Source organism: Crocodylus porosus, unplaced genomic scaffold (assembly GCF_001723895.1).
Source record: "Crocodylus porosus isolate Cpor-Errol unplaced genomic scaffold, CroPor_comp1, whole genome shotgun sequence".
NCBI classification, from domain to species: domain Eukaryota; kingdom Metazoa; phylum Chordata; order Crocodylia; family Crocodylidae; genus Crocodylus; species Crocodylus porosus.
The window spans coordinates 17,316,769-17,335,093 of NW_017728914.1; the positions used below are offsets into that span (position 1 = coordinate 17,316,769).

Below are 18,325 nucleotides of genomic sequence, written 5' to 3' on the forward strand. Positions count from 1 at the left end.
AAGCCTCCTGAGCTTGTCAATGTCGGCTTTCCTGAAGTCAAGGACTTCAGTGTTGCTGACTGACTTGCCAGCTTTATGGAAGATGGTGAAGATGATCAGCTCATGGTCGCTGTCACTCAGCTTCCCATCAATCATTAGGTCACTGATTAGGTCATCCCCAGTAGCCAGTACCAGGTCAAGCAGCGCTTTACCTCTCGTTGGCCTGTAAACCTCTTGAGTCAGGTAGAGGTCTGAAAACGCATGATTGAAAGCTTTGCAACCACTTGGATTTTGCTGAGTGATCCTCCCACGAGATGTCTGGGTAGTTGAAGTCACCATGACAACCATGGTCCTAGAGCATGCGGCCTCAGCCAGTTCTCAGATGAACTCCTGTTCAAGCTCTTGACTTTGGGTGGGAGGTCTGTAGTAGACTCCCACCATTGTGTCCCCTGTGCTGTGTTTCCCAAGGATTTTAACCCAGAGGGTCTCCAGTCATCCACGCTGGTCACCAACATCAGCTTGCAGGAACGCATGGCTTTCCTTAACATAGAGAGCTACACCCCCGCCCCTTTTATTTACTCGATCTCTCCTGTACGAGGTATAGCCAGCTATACCTGTGTTCCAATCATGGGTGGAGTCCCACCAGGTCTCCATTATCCCTATGACATCATAATTATTCATGTTAAGCAGGAGGACAAGTTCGTCCTGCTTATTCCCCAAGCTCCTGGCATTTGTTTACAGGCAGGCAAATGTCCCCTTGGGAGCTCTTGCCTTGCCCACAGATTGGGGCAGGGGTGGGCTCCCTTAAGTGCCTTGGTCTGCTGGCTTTGCAAGGGTTGCTCAGTGGGCCAGCAGTGGCAATAGTCCCCCTGCCCCCCAGCCTGCTTAATTTAAGCCTGGTGGAGTAGGTCAGCCAGTCTGGCTGAGAAGAGCCTCCTCCCCAGCAGAGAGAGGTGGAGGCCATCTCTTCCCATCAGCTCACTGCCTCTCTTGCCAAACAGCGAGTGATCATGGAAGCCGAAGACTTCCCGATGACACCAGTGCTTCAGTCTTTGGTTAACTACCTGGATCTTCCTCTCCCTCCTCAGCCCGTACCCCAAGACTGGGAGGATCAAAGAGAACACCGCCTGTGCCCCTGGATACTTTAGCCCCTCTCCGAAATCCCTGTAGTGCATCATGACCTGGCTGGGAGCACTCCGAGCCATGTCATTGGTGCCCACGTGAATAAGGAGCATGGGATAGTGATCTGTGGGCTGGAGGAGCTTAGGGATCTTCTCCACAGTGTCTCGGATGTGGGCCCCCAGGAAGCAGCAGACTTCCCAGGCTAAGGGGTCAGGGCAACAGATTATCCCTCAGGATGGAGTCTCCTACAACAAAGACTTTATGTTTTGTCTTGGGGAGAGAGGGGATAGTAGCTGCAGTTGAACCTGTGTTACCTGCAGGAGCTGGCAACTCAGCAGGTTCTGCTGGGGCTGCAAGAAGTTCATACCTGGTGCTAAGCTTCAGTGGGGCAGGGGCCTCGGTGCGGTGGGCCTTAGGGCCCTTGACCACTTTGGTCCATCCCCTTGACTGGACAGAATGGGAGGTCCCCGGGTCCTCCCTTGTCCTGGAGGGAGACCGTGGTCTGCCCTCTGTCTCCTGAGGGAGAAGGGCCTGGCAGTAGGAATCTATCTCCTGCTTGCAGTCCCTGATGGCACACAGTCTCTGGGTTGTGGCCTGGAGCTCCTCCAACTGGCGTGCCAGAGACCCCAAAAGGGAGCAGACCCCACAAGGGGAGATAGCCATGCTCCCAGGCCCCAGAGCCTGAAAAAAGAACAGGCAGCCCCCGCAGCCAAAAGCCAGGGGCTCTGTCTGTGTGGAGCCCAGAACCCCAGGCTCCGTCTGGGTGGCAGTCTCTGAGGTGCCAGATGGGGGGGGGCCGCAGACCCCGAGGGGACCCTCAGGGTGCAGCGAGTGCCCATCCACGGCATGCCGCTGGTAGGCAGGCTGGGCCTGATTCTGCATACCCTAGGGGGCTTGCAGGCAGGGCCTCAGGCCCTCCCATGTACCCTCCTGCACGAACTCCGTACTAACTCACACACCGGCAGACAAGCGCGCTTGTTTGCGCAGCCTGTTAGCGCAGCTCCAGTCATGTGGCTCCCTGGGGGGCTGGGTGAAGTAGGGGCCTGGGCAGGGCGAGACCTGGCCCAGCTCCCACTCAGGCACCTCTTCCCACTCTCTAGGGGTTAAACCCCTCCCACTACGGGCCCCACTTACCTCCAGCTGTGCTGGGGGTCAGCAGAGGGCTTTGGGGGAGTGGGGGCACAGCGCGCTTTCACCTGTGTGTCTCTCGCTGCTCCCAGGACCTAACTGAGGCTTTTTTGCTGTTGGCGGGCCCTTTTGCTTGGGTCTGAAATGTCTTGAATCCAACCTTTACTCATCATGCTGAAAACCCCTTTATTTGCACAGTATTTATGGGAGATGAGTAGGAAGGTGTCCATGGGGAGGATGCCTGGCAGAAGACTAGGAGGTTACCTGTGAAATGAGTGCATTATTATTTTTGCCCAAGTGATTTAGGAGCAAATTCACTTTGGCTTCAGTGGAAGTTTAAGAAGATTTTTTAACCTTCTGTCCTCTTACATTTTATGTAAAAATGAAGTACAAATGTAATGACCAAATACAGTAATTCTGCACAAACAGGATTGTTCAACTCCTATAATCAAAAGTCAAAAGAATTCCATAGACATAATCTTAAATTATTATAGTGTACCATTTCCACAATAGTGAAGGTATTAGGTATATTCAGACCTTTTCCTCCAATGTTCTTTTGCAAGAGACTGTGATTCAAAATATTGTTATCAAAGTTCTCTTGCAGCTTTTAGAAATGGCAGAGCTACTTAAAAGCTCTACCTATGTTCAGATTTTTGTAAGTCTAGCTATAGTTCTTCAACTTTTGTCATTGTGACATTAATTAAAATGAACAAACTTCAGCCGATCCAACCTCTGGGAGGACTGACCAGTGTTTATTACAAATCATAGTAATTGCATTATCTTTTTTGACTGCCTTTCTGGCTGAAGGTTCACAGTCTATTAGCACTAAGTTTTAAAAAAGAAAATGGGGAACTTGGACCTGAATCTTAATTCCAGCCTTACTTATTGCATGACAGGATGTGATTTGTTAAAAATATAAATTAGTTCTCACTGTGTAAATTTCACCACTTTCTAATCCTTCCCTCTAATTTCTATATTGATTTGAATTAATTGTCATTCAAGGACTCACAGTCCCTTCCTTGTGACCTTCTATCATACTTGATTTGAATTTTAACTGTTGGTTGTCTCTCTTTTTTTCAGCATCCATTACTATCTAGAGTGAAAATGTTTGTAGGGTAGGAGTAGTTGAGTTGAACACGCTTTCTAAGTCTCATCATTTGGAATACCTTATTTTAAAAAATTGTTTTGATAGAATTGGGTTAAAAAAAGAATAAATATTATGTAGTCACTGGGCTCTGGAACTGGTCTGGTTTAGGCATGTAATAGCCAATTCCAGGCATTGACTATAGGCTTTTTGAGTGACCACAGATAAGTCTCTTAAGGTGCATGCTTCGAGGCTGCTCCAATGCACTGTAATTACAGCGTGTTGGAGCAGACTCAATTAATCAAGTCTGCTGGAGCATGGTACTTACTGCACTCCTACATCACAGTACCAGCGTCCTCAAACTGAAAAATGGTGGTGGGGGTACTTTAACTAAAGATCATTTAATGAGTTCTAAGAGCTGCTCTAATTAAAGCCCCCAGCCCTGGCCTCCCAGAGCTCATGTATAAATGTCCTTAGGCCAAGTCTGTACCACCACTCCTTGGGCCAGCCTGAAGCTCTGCAATAAGAAACAAGCCCTGCCTTCTTGCTCTTACTTGACACATACTCAAGCCCAGCAACTTAGCAGACTAGATGGTTTATCAGGGTCCTAACACACAGCCCAGTGCCCCTCTCTCGGGCTAGGACTCCAAGTCATTTACTCTGTCAAACTGTCACCGAACATGGAAAAGTGAGAGGGGAAAGGGTGGCTTGTTTCTTGTCAGTGGTCTTATGCTTGGCAGGGAAGTGGAATGAACATAGCCTTAATATCTCCCCCTCCCTACTCAATTTTCTACTTATACAGATCAAAAATGTTTCTTCTCCTGCCCAATTCCACAGTATCTCTCCAAGTTTTCCTGGTGAGTAATATATTTATTTTTATGCTGTGCATTGCCTAGTAGAACAAAGTCTTGATTTTTGCCGGGTTCTCCAGACCATAATGCCATAAAACATTATTTCTTAATAGCAGGGACAGTAGTCTTATGGTAGTCTTATTACTAGACTTCTAATAACTAAGGCCTAACTTACGTGAGATGGTCTCATATTATGGATACAATAGGGAGCTAAGAGTCCTACAGTTACATATTATATAACAAGTCACCTTTGCTTTTCTGTGCCTTCATTTTCCTTCTTGAAATGGGGTTAATACCAAGAGAAGATAGGTGCATGTGTGAGCACTAGCATTTAAATGGTATCAGATCTTTAGAGAAATTGTGCTATGGAGTCCAAGAGATATCCAAGAATATAGAATCAGTTCTGTATTATAAACCATAAATACTTAATGAGTACACAAGATAATCTAACTGAAATAGTGAGACTGGAACAGATATTTACTCTTTTTATAATTTAACACATTTTATGGAATGTAACCAAGGCTTTAGATTAACTTCTTCTTTCCTGTATAATGTGTTTTTTGCTTTCAGTCACTATTCTGTAGTCCCCTTCCCCATTTATAAGAGACTTGTACAAAAACTAAATACTGTGCTTACTTACTGGCAAACAACTTGTTGTGTGTGTTGGGTTTTTTTAAGTATATAATGTTGTTAATGAGCAAAAAGGTAAACTTTATTGAAGAGGCAAGGGAAAGCATAAGAGGTACTGAACAGAAAGGTAAAGGAACTATATCTGAATTCAGATGTAAAAAGTACACGTGGTAAATTTGAAACAAAATGGACAAATTGGGAGTGTACTTGGTCTATATTCATTGTTACCTTCCCAAAACTGTTCTTTTGTGTCTAATAGGCAGATCTAGGCAAAAATTATCTTGGACTGGAATTTTGACTCATCTTTTGTTGCTCTGTTGAAAATGGATTTTGCTACGTCTCAAGGGACTGAGGGAGCTGAACTTAAAAAAAATATATATTCTTTTTTTTTAATCTTCCCACCATTCCTGGGGATTCTAAGTTCCCACAGCACACCGTACTGTATGAAATGTCTACATGATCTTGGGTCTCTATAAATTTCAAACCAGCACTTTGGGACTATCTTGCCAGAGTGAATTTCAAAACTAGGGCATCCAAGAAACTGCCTATAACAGGGATACAGAATTAGTTGCTTATTCTGAGCCATAAATACTTAATGAGTGCATAAGATAGTCCAACTGAAATATAAGGAAACTGTAACTGAGTTTTACTCTTTGTCTACTTAGCTGATATAGTCAGAACTGTGAAGGACAAGAATAAGTGATCAGAACAGCATGCTCTTGTACCATGACAATGTTAAGAGTTCTTTAGCGATAGCTGCTGGGGCCCACAATTAACTTAGTCATAGTCCATTTTTCAGTTATTACAGACTTCCAATTAGAGTAATTTACCATGTGTGATTTGTTTTCAGCCTTTTGATTCAGAGTTAATTTAATCCTGTGGCTTTTGGGACCAGTGATAAGGTGTTAATGCTAGTATCTCCCACTGCTAGACTGCCAGTTTGTTTGCTCTTGAGACGGATGACCGATCATTTGACATGACTGGTGTTCCTTCCAATTATCTGAGTGACTGACAATCCAATAAAGGATTATACATAAAAACATCCTTACTTACATATAAATCAGATTGATCAACAAACATGGAAATGTATTTGATTCTCTCTCTCTCTCTCTCTCAGCTGATGTACACAAATAATCCATAAATGTGATTTATTAGTCCCACTTGTCTTATCTCGTATGATAAAACTATAATCAATAACAGCTATGACTCTTTCGTACAGGAGATTTATAGACCTTGGGCATAGTGTAATAGCCAACATGCACATAAAAATCAGTACAAGATGCCTTTACTTTTTATACTCAAGTGTCCTTGAGGCACAGCAGCTAAACTGGATTTCAGATCACAAAATAGAGATAAACAGGATTATAATAATCCTAAATCAAAGAATCAGGGGGAAAAAATAATGGATAGTATAATCACGACTCCAGTTTAAGGTGTAAAGTGATTGATTCTTCTTTACTGTGTGCAGAGGGTAACTTTTTAGTAATGTAAACATGTCTATATTGTCAATTTTGAAAACTAACCACTGCTTTCTGTATTGCTTTACTCTTGTACTGTAGACTCTATTGCTTATCATTTGAAATGGACAAAAAGGGAAAATGGAAGTTGAATACTATGAGCTTAATATGATTGTATATGTCAAAAAGTGTGCTTCAAAAAGTCATTGCATGCCTTGTTCTGCATGTATTATCTATATACCATATATCTCCAGTATATTTTTTCCTTTTTTACTCAACCTCTTGAAACTTGCACAAGATATGCAAATTCCAGAACTAGGTTTTGTTAACCACAAATAAGACAAAATCAGTAAAAGCTCTATAGTTATATTAATAACTTTCTTACAAAAATAAACAATAATATTGTGAATGTGTGCATGTCCATATTTTACCCTAACTGAATGTAAAATACTTTTAGTACCATTAGGATTAATGGCAAAGTTTATGCCAAGGAAGCATGGGTAGTTCTTTTTCTGACTTGTGCTTCCAAAAATAAATTTAAAAAAATCATTAGCCCTTTTGGTTGCAAAAATAAGCTTTTTAAATTAGGAACAAAATAGAGTGCAAATAGATAGATATTTGCCCAAGTCTAAACAAACCTGAAACAATAGCACTGGGAATTATAATTTGTGCCTGCTCATTTCAAGGTTGTGATAACACTGAAGTCAAATGGCAGTCTATATAAAAAGATTAAGTAGTTACATTGGCAACTAAAGCATGCAAGGGGAACAGACAGTCATGATCAGACCTCTTGCATTGTATCCAGAGAGACTTTCTTGTTGCATTTGTTTCCCAAACTGCTTCTGACTGGGTGCTTCAGTCTTCTACTATGCTTTCTCTCAGAGCTGGCTATTCCAGGTGAACTCAAACAATTAAAAATCAGTGGCAAGATATCAGCTACAGAGATGTAGTCCAGAGCAGGACTTACTATCCATTTGTTGATGTGATGTTATACTGTAACCTGAAGTCTCATTTTGACTCCTTAGAGATCACTTTGTGGAAGGAGTTTAGAAGAATGCTATTAGATTTTCCACTTTGACCTGTTTTGATAGGCTGTTGACAAAATAGTGTTAAAGTAATCCCTCTGATATATGGATTATTTGTGTCCAGTAGCAAATACAGAGAATCGGCGGCACTTCATCTGTATCTGATTATATTTAAATCTCCAGAGTGAGGAACACCATTTTAAATATCTTCATTTTTAAAGGCATTTATAATCTGATCTCTGGAATTATACTCTTGAGCTGCAATGAAGCTGTTAGTTGGATAATTGTTAAAATTTAAAGATAGGATTTCTCCCAGAAATGCTGTATATGAACTTATTTGATGTATGCAAATAAAAATTTTCAGCAGATGAAAGTCATAATAAATGACTGTATCTAACCTTCTGCTATTTTCAAGGGTTGAATAATGAAGTCAGGATAACCAGGGGATTCTAGATCATTAATAAATGAACTATTATATTAAGTCACTAATCAAGCAAATCAGATATTTTGTTTTCTTTTAACACGTTACTATAATTACTCATAATAGCATATACGGAATATTTCATTTCATTTGGATCGATGGACTTTTTTTTCTCATGCCACAAACGTATTAGCTTATTTAAATTTCTCTTTTTATCATTCTGCTTTGTAAATATTTTTTTCTTTGGATACCTATAAACATACAGTTTCAAAAATCTTTGCTTTTTAAAAATTGATTATACAGATTGAACGTAATTAATATCTTCAGTTGATTCAAGTTTTACTTTTCGAAAGAGGCCCATTTAGTTGAGATTTAGCTATTAATTCTCTGGTAGTTTAAATGAGGTGATAAAAAAAACAATCCCACCATCCCCACACTCCCAATTCCCATTCGTATGCAATGGTAGAGATGATATTACGCTACTCATTTCAGAATGCAGATCTGCATATATGAATGTCCCTTTTTGTTTCTGCATGCTTCAGTCAGCTGTCATAGCTAGTAATCAATGTTGACATTTGCATTACCATCATATAGGTTTTGGGGCCAACCATCCAGTGAGATGAATGCATACAGATCACTCCTATCAGAATAAGTGTGTCTCTACACAACAAAACGAAGGTGTAATCTTAGCTGGCTGAATTTAACTAATCTAGGTAGCACAGGTAATAGCAGAGGAGATACGGCTGCATGGGTTTTATCCTACAGTAGCAAATAAGGCATGAACCCAGGGAGACACAAGATTTTTTTATTGGGAGAGATGTCAGACAAATTAGGGCATTTTATACCTGAAAGCTTACCTAACATCTCTCCCAACTATGAAGCTGGGCCAGTAAAAAATATTACCTCACCTCGCAAATCTTGGTCCTTGGGTATTCCAGACCATCACAGCTACAACATTACTCTGAACCAAGGTCGCTAGTTAGACTGAGCTAACATAGCCATGCCAGCATGTGCATTGGCCATTCCTTCATTTTGCTTTGTAGACATAACCTTTCTTTTAAGGAGTTTGCAGACTGAGGCAGACATCCTTGCATCTTTCTGCAATATGAATGTTTAAAGCCTACAAGATTTTAAATTTTGTAAATGAAAAGTTAGATTCTAGAGCCTGAAATGGCTGACTTCAGAAATGAAAAACTTGCCCGACTGAAGCAAACCAATCGAATTCAGGCCCTGTTTGTGTTGTCCAGTGAGATTTCCCAAGACATAACTCTTTAGTCAGCTGTGGTTCATTCTAAGTGTGGAGTCTCTTTAAAACTGTTTCACCAACTGAGATCCTTCATTTCCAGAGAATATGCTAAAATTATGTGTTAACAATGAACTTAGTTAACTTCTATTCTGGGAGATCTGCAACAGCTATCTGCTAAAAATGTTTGTGGGGAATTTTTGTTAGTTAAATTGTGTGGTGCCAAGTGCTCCTAACTGATACATTTTTGTTATGCGCAGTATTGATCCATGGACAGGATGATGACAGAGTTGCAGATTCTTAAAAATTGCTTCCTAGCTAACAAGCTGTAGGTGGGGTGGAATGGCACCACATGGTGTACAAGGTGCAAAAACTTGACTAGACTCAACTGAAAACAAGATTTAAAAAAGCCCAGGGATCCAGAAAAAAAATTGCATTAAAACTTAAGATCCTTGACGCTATTATCTTGCCATGTAAGAGCAGCTGTTCTTTAAACCAGCCCCTCAGTTTGGCTGTATTGTTCAAATCTATATTTGACAGTTAATTACACTCCAAAGAGGGGTATGAGAAGAACAGTTTGCATCCAAGTGCCCAAGAAGTGCCATAGAGAGGACAAGAAAAAGTTATCTTCTCTGACGGACTTTTCGAGAACACCCGGCATTGTTCTGAGAGAAGGCCCGGGAGATTAAACATAGAGGTACAGACGTTTAAACAGTTTTCTGTTAAGCCATGCAGTTTAGATACGTAGCAAACAGAACACACATTCACCCTTTGGTGCGGAGGGAGGCACAGCTTAGACCAGGCTCCACCAGTTTCAAACCAATCTGAGTGCTGAACTTCTGTTCTGTTCTGGGTATTGATCAGTTACTGATCACTTATACCATAAAAATTGTAATGTCCACACCTGGCCAGAGGGAAAAGTGCCAGCGTCTTGTAAAGATTTCAAAGTGCTGGTAATGTTTCCTTACAAAATGATGTGTTTAATCTAGAGGGGTCTGTTATCCAATACGTATCCCAACTGCTTGCTTTGTTTTGGTCGATTCCTCTGGCATCCTGTGTTTATGGTAAATTCTGTCAAGTACTGTACTGAACCCGTTGGTGTAGCGTACGAGTGAAAGTGTCTGTCAGTGACTAGAATTATGACTACAGCTGATTTCCTGAGACACTCAAGGGAAGGGGAACATTTCACTTTAAGCATCTGTCTGTTGTTGTTGACATCTGGCAGGCCACGTGCCTATTGCTGGTAATAAAGAAGATGCAAACATCCTGCTTAATATGTAGAATTCTCTCCCTAGTTAGCGCCAAGCTTTCATTTGTACCAGCTGTCACTGAATTTAGTAATAATGATTTGGCTTAAATGGACTGGTGATTGCTACCTGCCAGGGAAATAGCTGTAAAAGCCGTAAAGTAATTATTGCCCTTATATTTTTGTTTGATTTCTTTTTTTCTGTTCTTCAGTGTGGTCAAATCTGAGGTCATCTTGAGTCCCAGGTCTCTGGCAGGCCTGAATAGAGGTGCTGGAGGTGAGTCGGTACCAACCATATTGGTGAACTCCTAATTCTGGAGTGCCTCAGGGGGTTTGGGTGGACTGGTACACTCAATCCCATCCTTACTACAAGCTGTTGCCATTGCAACCTGGACAATTCATTCCTGTCCTGGTGCTACTCCTTGCAATCAGGAAGCTTATGTCCATTTGAATGAAAAAACATTACCATTCTTGGTGTATGGGCAATATTTGCAGGCCGGGCCTTGCCTCCTCCTCCTCCTTCCATTTATTTTAGGGGCAGAGGTGTGAGGCAAGCCTGAGCAGAGCCTGGGAAATTTAGGGAGTAGTCTTGTGAGCAGTACTCAGGCAAGTACTTAAAAGGTTAGCTTCTTGTTTTGCTTTCTCTCAAACAGCCACAAAATGACTGCTAATGAGCTGTGCAGAGACCTGTGGTGGTGCTCTCTCTCTTAACTAAAGAGTTTGGGTTAGATGCATTGAGAAGATACTCGAATCTGGCCCAATTCACAGCATCATAATTTTAATATCCAGTGTGAAGTAGGGATCCTGTGCTGGTTGATTGTCTCTTTGGAACTGGCTTTCCTTTCTGTCAAAAAGCTCCAGCTGGGTTTTCAAAGTGATTTAAAGAAGCCTGGCATGCAGCATCTGCTGACTTTCAAAATTCAATGGGAAATAGGTGCCAACTACCCTTGGAGTATTTCTCCTTTACCCCAGCAGCTGCTCAGAGGCAGGCAAGAGACTGCTCAAAGTCTCAAGAGTGGCTGCAGGAAGATGCCCCCAGTGTAGCTTTGCTGATACATTTCTAGCTTTGGAGCAGAAGCAGAAACTGGTGTGTAGAGCATGCTCTGCAGCATTTCTCTGAGGACACACCAAGGACATTGTATAGGCATACTCATGGGTGCTTTTAACAATCTCCACATGTACTACTGATGCTATTAACCAGACTGTCAGCAGAGCTGATGGGAAGATTTCTTTGCTAACTTATTTCCTTGGATGACTGATTCTTTGTACTCTATTAAATGTGGAATAAAAATTTGAGGAATTTTATATATACATAGTGTGCATGAGTATTTTAAAACTCCCTTGTAAGGGTCATCAAGTTATGGTTCAGTGCTGCCTGTCGGTCTTCTTTTGGAAATAACTTTTGATATTTATATGGTATCCCTCAGCAGATCTCAAGCCACTTAACACACACTGCTGAAAAGCAATTGTCTCTGGGGTAGACTAGTATTGTTATTTGGCATTGTAAAACAAAACATACAATAATGTATGGCAAGATATGGAGAATATTTCCCTAGTTTACACTACAGTAGAAATCTGAGGAGCCAGAACTAAACTTTCTCAAGAAGACCCAGTGAAATTCGAAGCTAGTTAACGCTCTCATTCTTGGGTTTAAAATTGTATATCTTTAAAGGCCATCTATAGCCAAGACCCAATTTTTCTCTTCCAAAAGGAATTTCCTCCAGAAACCTCTCTGATTTTGGGCAGTAGCTTCAGGAAAGGTACCACCTATTGGATCAATGGCTGCATTTCTTTGTAGCAATTTCAGTCTTTCAGTCATTTACTCACACAGGCTGACCATGTTCAGACTATGAAGTCTGCAAAACCTGAGGTCGTGGGACCCTTTGTGCTAGCTATTTTTCCAAGATTATTGCATGACTGTTCAGTGTATCATTTAAAAAGAAATGCTACCTGCATTAGGTCTTGGAATGAGTTATAATTTCCAGTAGAGTTATAACTCACCGGACTTGTCAGATAATACTAACTATAGTTGGAATTAGTTATGTGCTCAGTAAAGAGTTTGTCCAAATTGCTTATGCTTCTACAAATGCAGCTACTCTTTGAGTCCTTTTCATCAGCTCTTCTGTATTCAGATGCTAGTAACTATAAATCATTATCACTTGGTACTAAATTGCTTATTTTTTTTCTTTTCCTCCCCTCCTAACGTGTCTCTCTTGTCCCTACATTGCTTACAAAAGTACCTTATTGATGTTGTTCATATTGCAGCTATAGCAAAGTGATTAGTAGGATAAATTTTGAAAGTATCATGAGAAATTGGTTGTTCTAAATGGTTTTCTGGGAAGTGGATGAAGGGCACGTTTGTTTACACGTGCAATTAATGCACCTGAATTTTCTCCACCTCTGCACGCATCTGAATGTGTGCCTGTTGGGAGCAAATTTTGCTACTGACAGGAGCAGTTCAGTCTAGGGCTTCAGGGGGAGCTCCTGGCTCCCCCAGGAATGAGCCATGGGCTGTCAGGAGCCACTGAGGCTGGTGCTGATCTCCATGAGGCAGAGGAGAGCTGTTCCAGCTGCTGGGATGGGTTCTGATCTCCCTGTGGCTGGCAGGCAACACCCTGCCAAGCTGAGACAGCTTTCTCTGCCCCCTGTGGCCCATGCTGCCTAGGCTGACTAAGAGAAATTTGCTCCCAGGCAGCATCTACACGTGCACTTAGGTGCATTAGTTTCATGCATCAATTTCTAGTACCTGTATCTACTGCACAGTAATTGCTGTGCACATGTAGACAGTGCTGCTTGACTGTGCATTAAATTAGTCTAATGCATAGTTTCATAGTACTTAGGGTGAGAAGGGACCTAAATAGATCATCAGGTCCAACCTCAATGAGTGCTGGGGTCATAACACCCCAGCCAAATATCTGTCCCTCTTCCTCTTGAAGACCCTCAGTGCACAAAAAAGTGTCTCGTATAGATACAACCAAAGAGTCCCTACCACCTACCAGGTTTGGTGGCTATACAAGTAGGTTCAACAATGCATTTATGCCTAGTATGCAAACAGTGTAATTGCTCCTAGAGCTGTAATGCAGAGGACAAGTACATTTTCCGTGTAGCCCCATGTTTTTGCATTTCACACGTGGTGAAGGGATGAGTTTTCAAGAGATTATTTTTAAATATAAGAAAGCTGTAGCTAAAGGGTTAAGTAATGTAAATTATTGCTGTATGTTTCTTCTGTTTGTTGCAATCTAGAATGGTGACCTAGGTGCTGTTATGTGCCTTACTATATGTGAAATTTAAGTCTCTGAAACCCGATCTCTGGATGTACTGTGTTGGAAAGGTTAATATGAATTTCAAAACTGATGCATGCTTTGGGGCTTTTCATGTTATTACATTGAGCTCAGAGGTAAATTCATTGTGTTTCAGTACAATCCTTCAAACTTAAGGCGATACTGATTCTATTAAACAGTGTCATGGAAAGTTTTTTTTCAGGACAGTGGTTTCTAATACCTGTAATAAGTAAATTCAACAGACTCTGTCATGCCTTATCTTACTTTTTTCCTTAAATTCTTTACACATTACCATATATCATCTGAAAGGCAGTTAGTTTGTCCTCTACTGTCAAGCAAATTTCATATAATGGGGCATTCTGAAAAGTTCAATCAAATACTACTGTATAACTAGGGTAGTGGTTCTCAACCTTTTTAGACTCAAGGCACCCCTCCATAACTTTTGTGAATTGAGGGGCTCTCCATTTCAAAACGTAATTCATATATTATAGTACTTATGCCCTTGCAGAAGGGCCAGGCAGGAGCAATCCAGAGCCTGCCCTTACCTGCTTATTTCCTCACAACAGGACCCTGCACCACTTCTGCCTGGTCCAGTGTGCTGGGATCAGAGCCCCGGGACCCTGTGCTACCCCCACCCAGTCCTGTGTGCTGGGATCAGGGTCCCAAGACCCCATGCTATCTCCACAGGGCTCTGTGTGTCAGGCTGGGGGCCCTGGGGGCTCACACTGCCTCCTCTATTCCCATGTGCAAGGATCGGACCCCAGGGCCTTGTGCCCCCTCCACCTCGTGGCATGTGCCAAGGTTTGACCCTGCACCATCCTGCAGGCTGGCTGTAGTACACAGAGCCACAGCCTATAGGGCTACCTATGGACCCAGGGAGGTGGGGGAAGGAGGAGGGGGTAGATGACAAGTTGCTAGGGGCCGGATCTTACCAACAGTCCGGGAAAAATTTGTGCTAGATGAGGTTGTATATAAAATGTCTCCCTTGTCGCACATGGATTATTGTGCATTTACAATTTCAAGCATTAAATCCTTACAGAATAATTTGGCCAAATGTAACAATACTTCTTGAAGTAATACCTTTTTGAGGTCTATATTATATTTGCATATTTTTTAATGTTGTCTTATGGCTTTTTTTTTTGACCGCAATGATGAAGATGTTTGTAGAATTTCAGTTCCTCTTTGTAACCTTTTACCAATATGTTCTTATAATTCCTAATGGCTGAAAAGGCCGCCTATTAGGGAGATGATAACCATAGAGGTAAATTTGTTTTGTGATGCACTTATCAGCTATTCTTATTCACCTTTCTTTTCCCAATGTATACGCTTCTTTTCCCAACTATAGTACTTTAAAACTGGCATATTCGTATGAGCAAAAATGACTATTCAGAGCACCTTTTAGATCTGAGTATCTAACCTGGAGAACAGCTGGCTAAGCTATATGACAAAGAGGATGCCCAATATTTTAGCTGCAATTTCACAAATATTCTGTGTGCCCTGCTCAAAGAGGTAATGTGAAACACATTAAAACTTTGGCTCACATCCTTATCCCTGTAAACTGGGGAAAGGAAAACTCAGTCAAATTTTTGTTGGTCGTTATCCTGTAAAATTGCAACAATTGCTCCTGTTTTTGCCTATGCTGTCCAATAAGGTTTTCATAACATGCTGGCAAAAATATGTTGACTTGCTAATGATCTGTGCCTATTAGAAACAGTTTTTCCAACTGCCATAGGAAGAAGAATGGAATATAGGACATTAGGAGGCCAAGTGTGAGCGATGTGATAGCAATTATAAGCAACATGCACAGAATAGATGGAACTGAAAAATAGCAACTGAGTAACTTGTTGAATAAAGGTCACTAACTATATTTACCCAGAAAAAGTTTCCTTAAAAAAATATCAGTTTGATGCTCAGTGTCATGCTAATGGCTGTTCTGCACTAATGAAAAAAATATCTCTAAAGGCTTCTATTGTCCCATGATGCTATCATTCTTTCTCCTCACTATTTATTTTAGCTATGGTGTGCGCTCTACCTGCAGTTCCTAAGATAAGCTTGATCAATCTATTCCTATTGTTTTTAAAGCAAAGCACTCCCTCCTGTATGCACACCCTCCCTGAAAGCTTTGTCAGTGATACAATCTCCAATTCAAATTCATCAACTTTTGAGAAGTTGTCTAATTCCCAAGTGAATGCCATTAGTGCCCAGGCTTTGGTTCACCTTGTAGGCACTGCACTAGGAAAGATGGGGTTCCTAGCCATTGGACAAACGTTTGCTGTTGGGTTTGGGGGGTTGAGGGATTGAGCTTCAGTTAGGAGCAGTTGTGTGTCCACAGCCAGTCTCCCCTAGCTCCCCCTCATCCCCACTCTTGCAGCTCCAGTACTGTCTCCAGAATGGGAAAGGGGGAAAGGAAGCAGAGGGAGCTCAGTCTGGGGTTTGTCCAGCCTGCTCTGGAGGGTGGGGTGGATGGATTGGAGTCCAGTCCTGCTCCCAGCCAATGCTGACACAAGTTAATGAAGGCACTCCACTTTGGAGCACCTTCATCTGAACCCTTGTGTAATGAAGGTTCAGATTGTCACATGATTAGACACTTTTAAAGCACTCTGTAGCTGTGCTTTTCTATAAGGGTACAAGTGTGGAGCAGTTCATGGGCCCAATCATGCAATAAATGGTCATTTCTGTCTGTGCCCTGTGCAACGTTCTCTCTAAGAGGCAGCAATCCGTTAGCGTGCCACCTCGGTCCAGCATGGGACACTTACCAAAGGGGGCTGGGGCCAGAGGCCGGAGGCTGGAGCTGGGAACCAGAGGTTGAAGCCTGGGGCCAGAGGCTGGAGCTGGGGGCCAGGGGCTGGGGCCGGAGCCTGGTGTGGGCTCCACTGGCTCCAGGGAAGTGCTCCACTCCCCCACATCAGGGCCAGGGAGTGGAGCACTCCTCCAGAGCTGGCAGAACCTGCGCCAGCCACCCACCCCAGCCTGCCTTGCCTCACCTCGGGGAGGAGCTGCTGCCTGCCCCAAGTGAGGGTCCGCTGGTTCTGCAACACTGCAGGACATTCCCCTTGAGGCCATGCTGGGGAGCAGAGCAGTGTCCCAGAGCCAGCAGAGCCTCACTGGGGCAGGGAGCAGCTCCTCCTCAAGGTGAGGCAAGGCAGGGATGGAGGCTGGGGCGGGTGGCTGGCGCAGGCTCCGCCAGCTCCAGGTGAGTGCTCCACTCCCCAGCCCTGATGTGGGGGATCAGAGCACTTCCCCGGAGCCAGCAGAGCCTGCATAGCCTCTCCTGGTCCGCAGCCTTGAAAAGGCTGTGCGTGGCTGCACTTTTAGTTGTGCGCAGCTGTGCATGCATGCACCTTAGAGGGAACCTTGGCCGTGCGATACAGCACATCTGTCCTTGGTTAATCTTTCTTTTCCTTTGCCATATTCCTCTTTTCCTTATTAGAGTTCTCAGCTTAGCCTCTATTCTCCTTTCAAGACCTTTTCTTCAGGTGAGAAGAAAAATTGCATCAGAGTCATGTAGAAAGCAGGAGCAAAATTGCAGAAGTGAAGAGAAAGTTGAGTCATATACAAACATAAGACCAGTAGGTCCCCATGTGTGCAGGTTTATAAGAGCTTACACTAGCCTACACTTACCTAGTCCTTGCATCAGACAGCAACTGTGATCACCAGGACGCCAGAGCACATGCACCAGAGCACATGCACATGTGTTTCCAGCAGCCCCATACAGCCCCAGTCAGCACCTTGAAATACAGCCTGGGAAGACATCAGCTGCTGAAGGAACTGCTCCAGCTAGCAAAAGGCATGGGGATGTCCACACCTGCCTTCTGCCAGCTGCCAGACAAGCAGGGCAAGCCTTCCTTCAGTTGGGAGTGTTTATGGTACTCTGCAAACAGAAAGGGATGGTTTGGGCACTACAGAGGAGCTATGAGTTTTGCCAGCAGAATTTAAGATTAAACAGAGAGCTAACAAAGCATCCTAGTATAGGCAGGAGTTGTCAGGGTTTGAAACAATCAGAAAGGGCTTGTTCTAGCTCTGGATGTAGAAATATACTACACTACATGGGAAGAAGGATACTGAGGGATGTGCTTAATACCTCTAGAAATATCAGCATTCCTGTGCAGAAATTTGCAAACATACTCGAAGTCCCTTGCCCATAGCAAGAAGTGAATTAAGTCTTTTGCACTTTAGAGAACAATTTTTAGCACACTAGTAGGTGCAATTAGGCTCTGTATTCACAGAGGATTGGGATGTTTACAAATATGGTAGGAGAGAGCTGTACAACTAAACAAGAGATGGCACATGCTCTGGTTATAAATCATAAGAGTCCTTTTGGGGACTTTAAATAGGCATGAAGTTTGACTGGATGCAGATATATTAAAAATCAAATAGCTCTATGCTTACAGTGATGTCTGTGAGAGCTGGATGCATAGATTATGGTTAGTACCTGGCCCATACGAGATACAAATTCTCTCCTACTTGAATTCTTATCTGCAGAGCACATATGGGACACATTTTTCCCTTATTCCATATGCAGATCTTGCATTGATTTCAGTGTCTGACTTGTATAGGAGTTTCATTCGCTAAACCGTTGCAGAATACATGGTAGAGTGGAGAGAGAAATTTTACCATTTAAATATAAACACAAATGGATTAATGCATGAAGTCTTCCATGTTGCTGGGTTTTTGGTTGTAGCCATGTTGGTCTAAGGACATAGGTCTCAGACCACCACAGACTCCCTATGCCTGAATGGGTGACTGCACCCGAAAGCTTGCTTAAAGCTTTTTTCCCAGCTACTCAGTTGGTCTAATAAAAGATATCACTCAAAGAACCTTGCCTGAGAAGAGAGAAGCCCTTTGGCATATTATTTTG

General features: G+C 42.6%; 1 protein-coding gene across 2 annotated transcripts in view; it reads left to right on the forward strand.

The window, feature by feature from the left end:
* ATP10B (ATPase phospholipid transporting 10B (putative)) overlaps positions 1 to 18,325 on the forward strand; it is a 299,969-nt gene that overhangs the window by 65,038 nt on the left and 216,606 nt on the right. The window contains exon 1 of one of the 2 annotated variants that reach the window (XM_019534886.1): positions 10,385 to 10,463. The exons of the other annotated variant lie outside the window; for it this stretch is intronic. The gene's annotated coding sequence lies outside the window, so the exon portion shown is untranslated. Of the gene's footprint in view, positions 1 to 10,384; positions 10,464 to 18,325 lie in introns of those variants that run through there. 2 annotated transcript variants of the gene reach the window in all.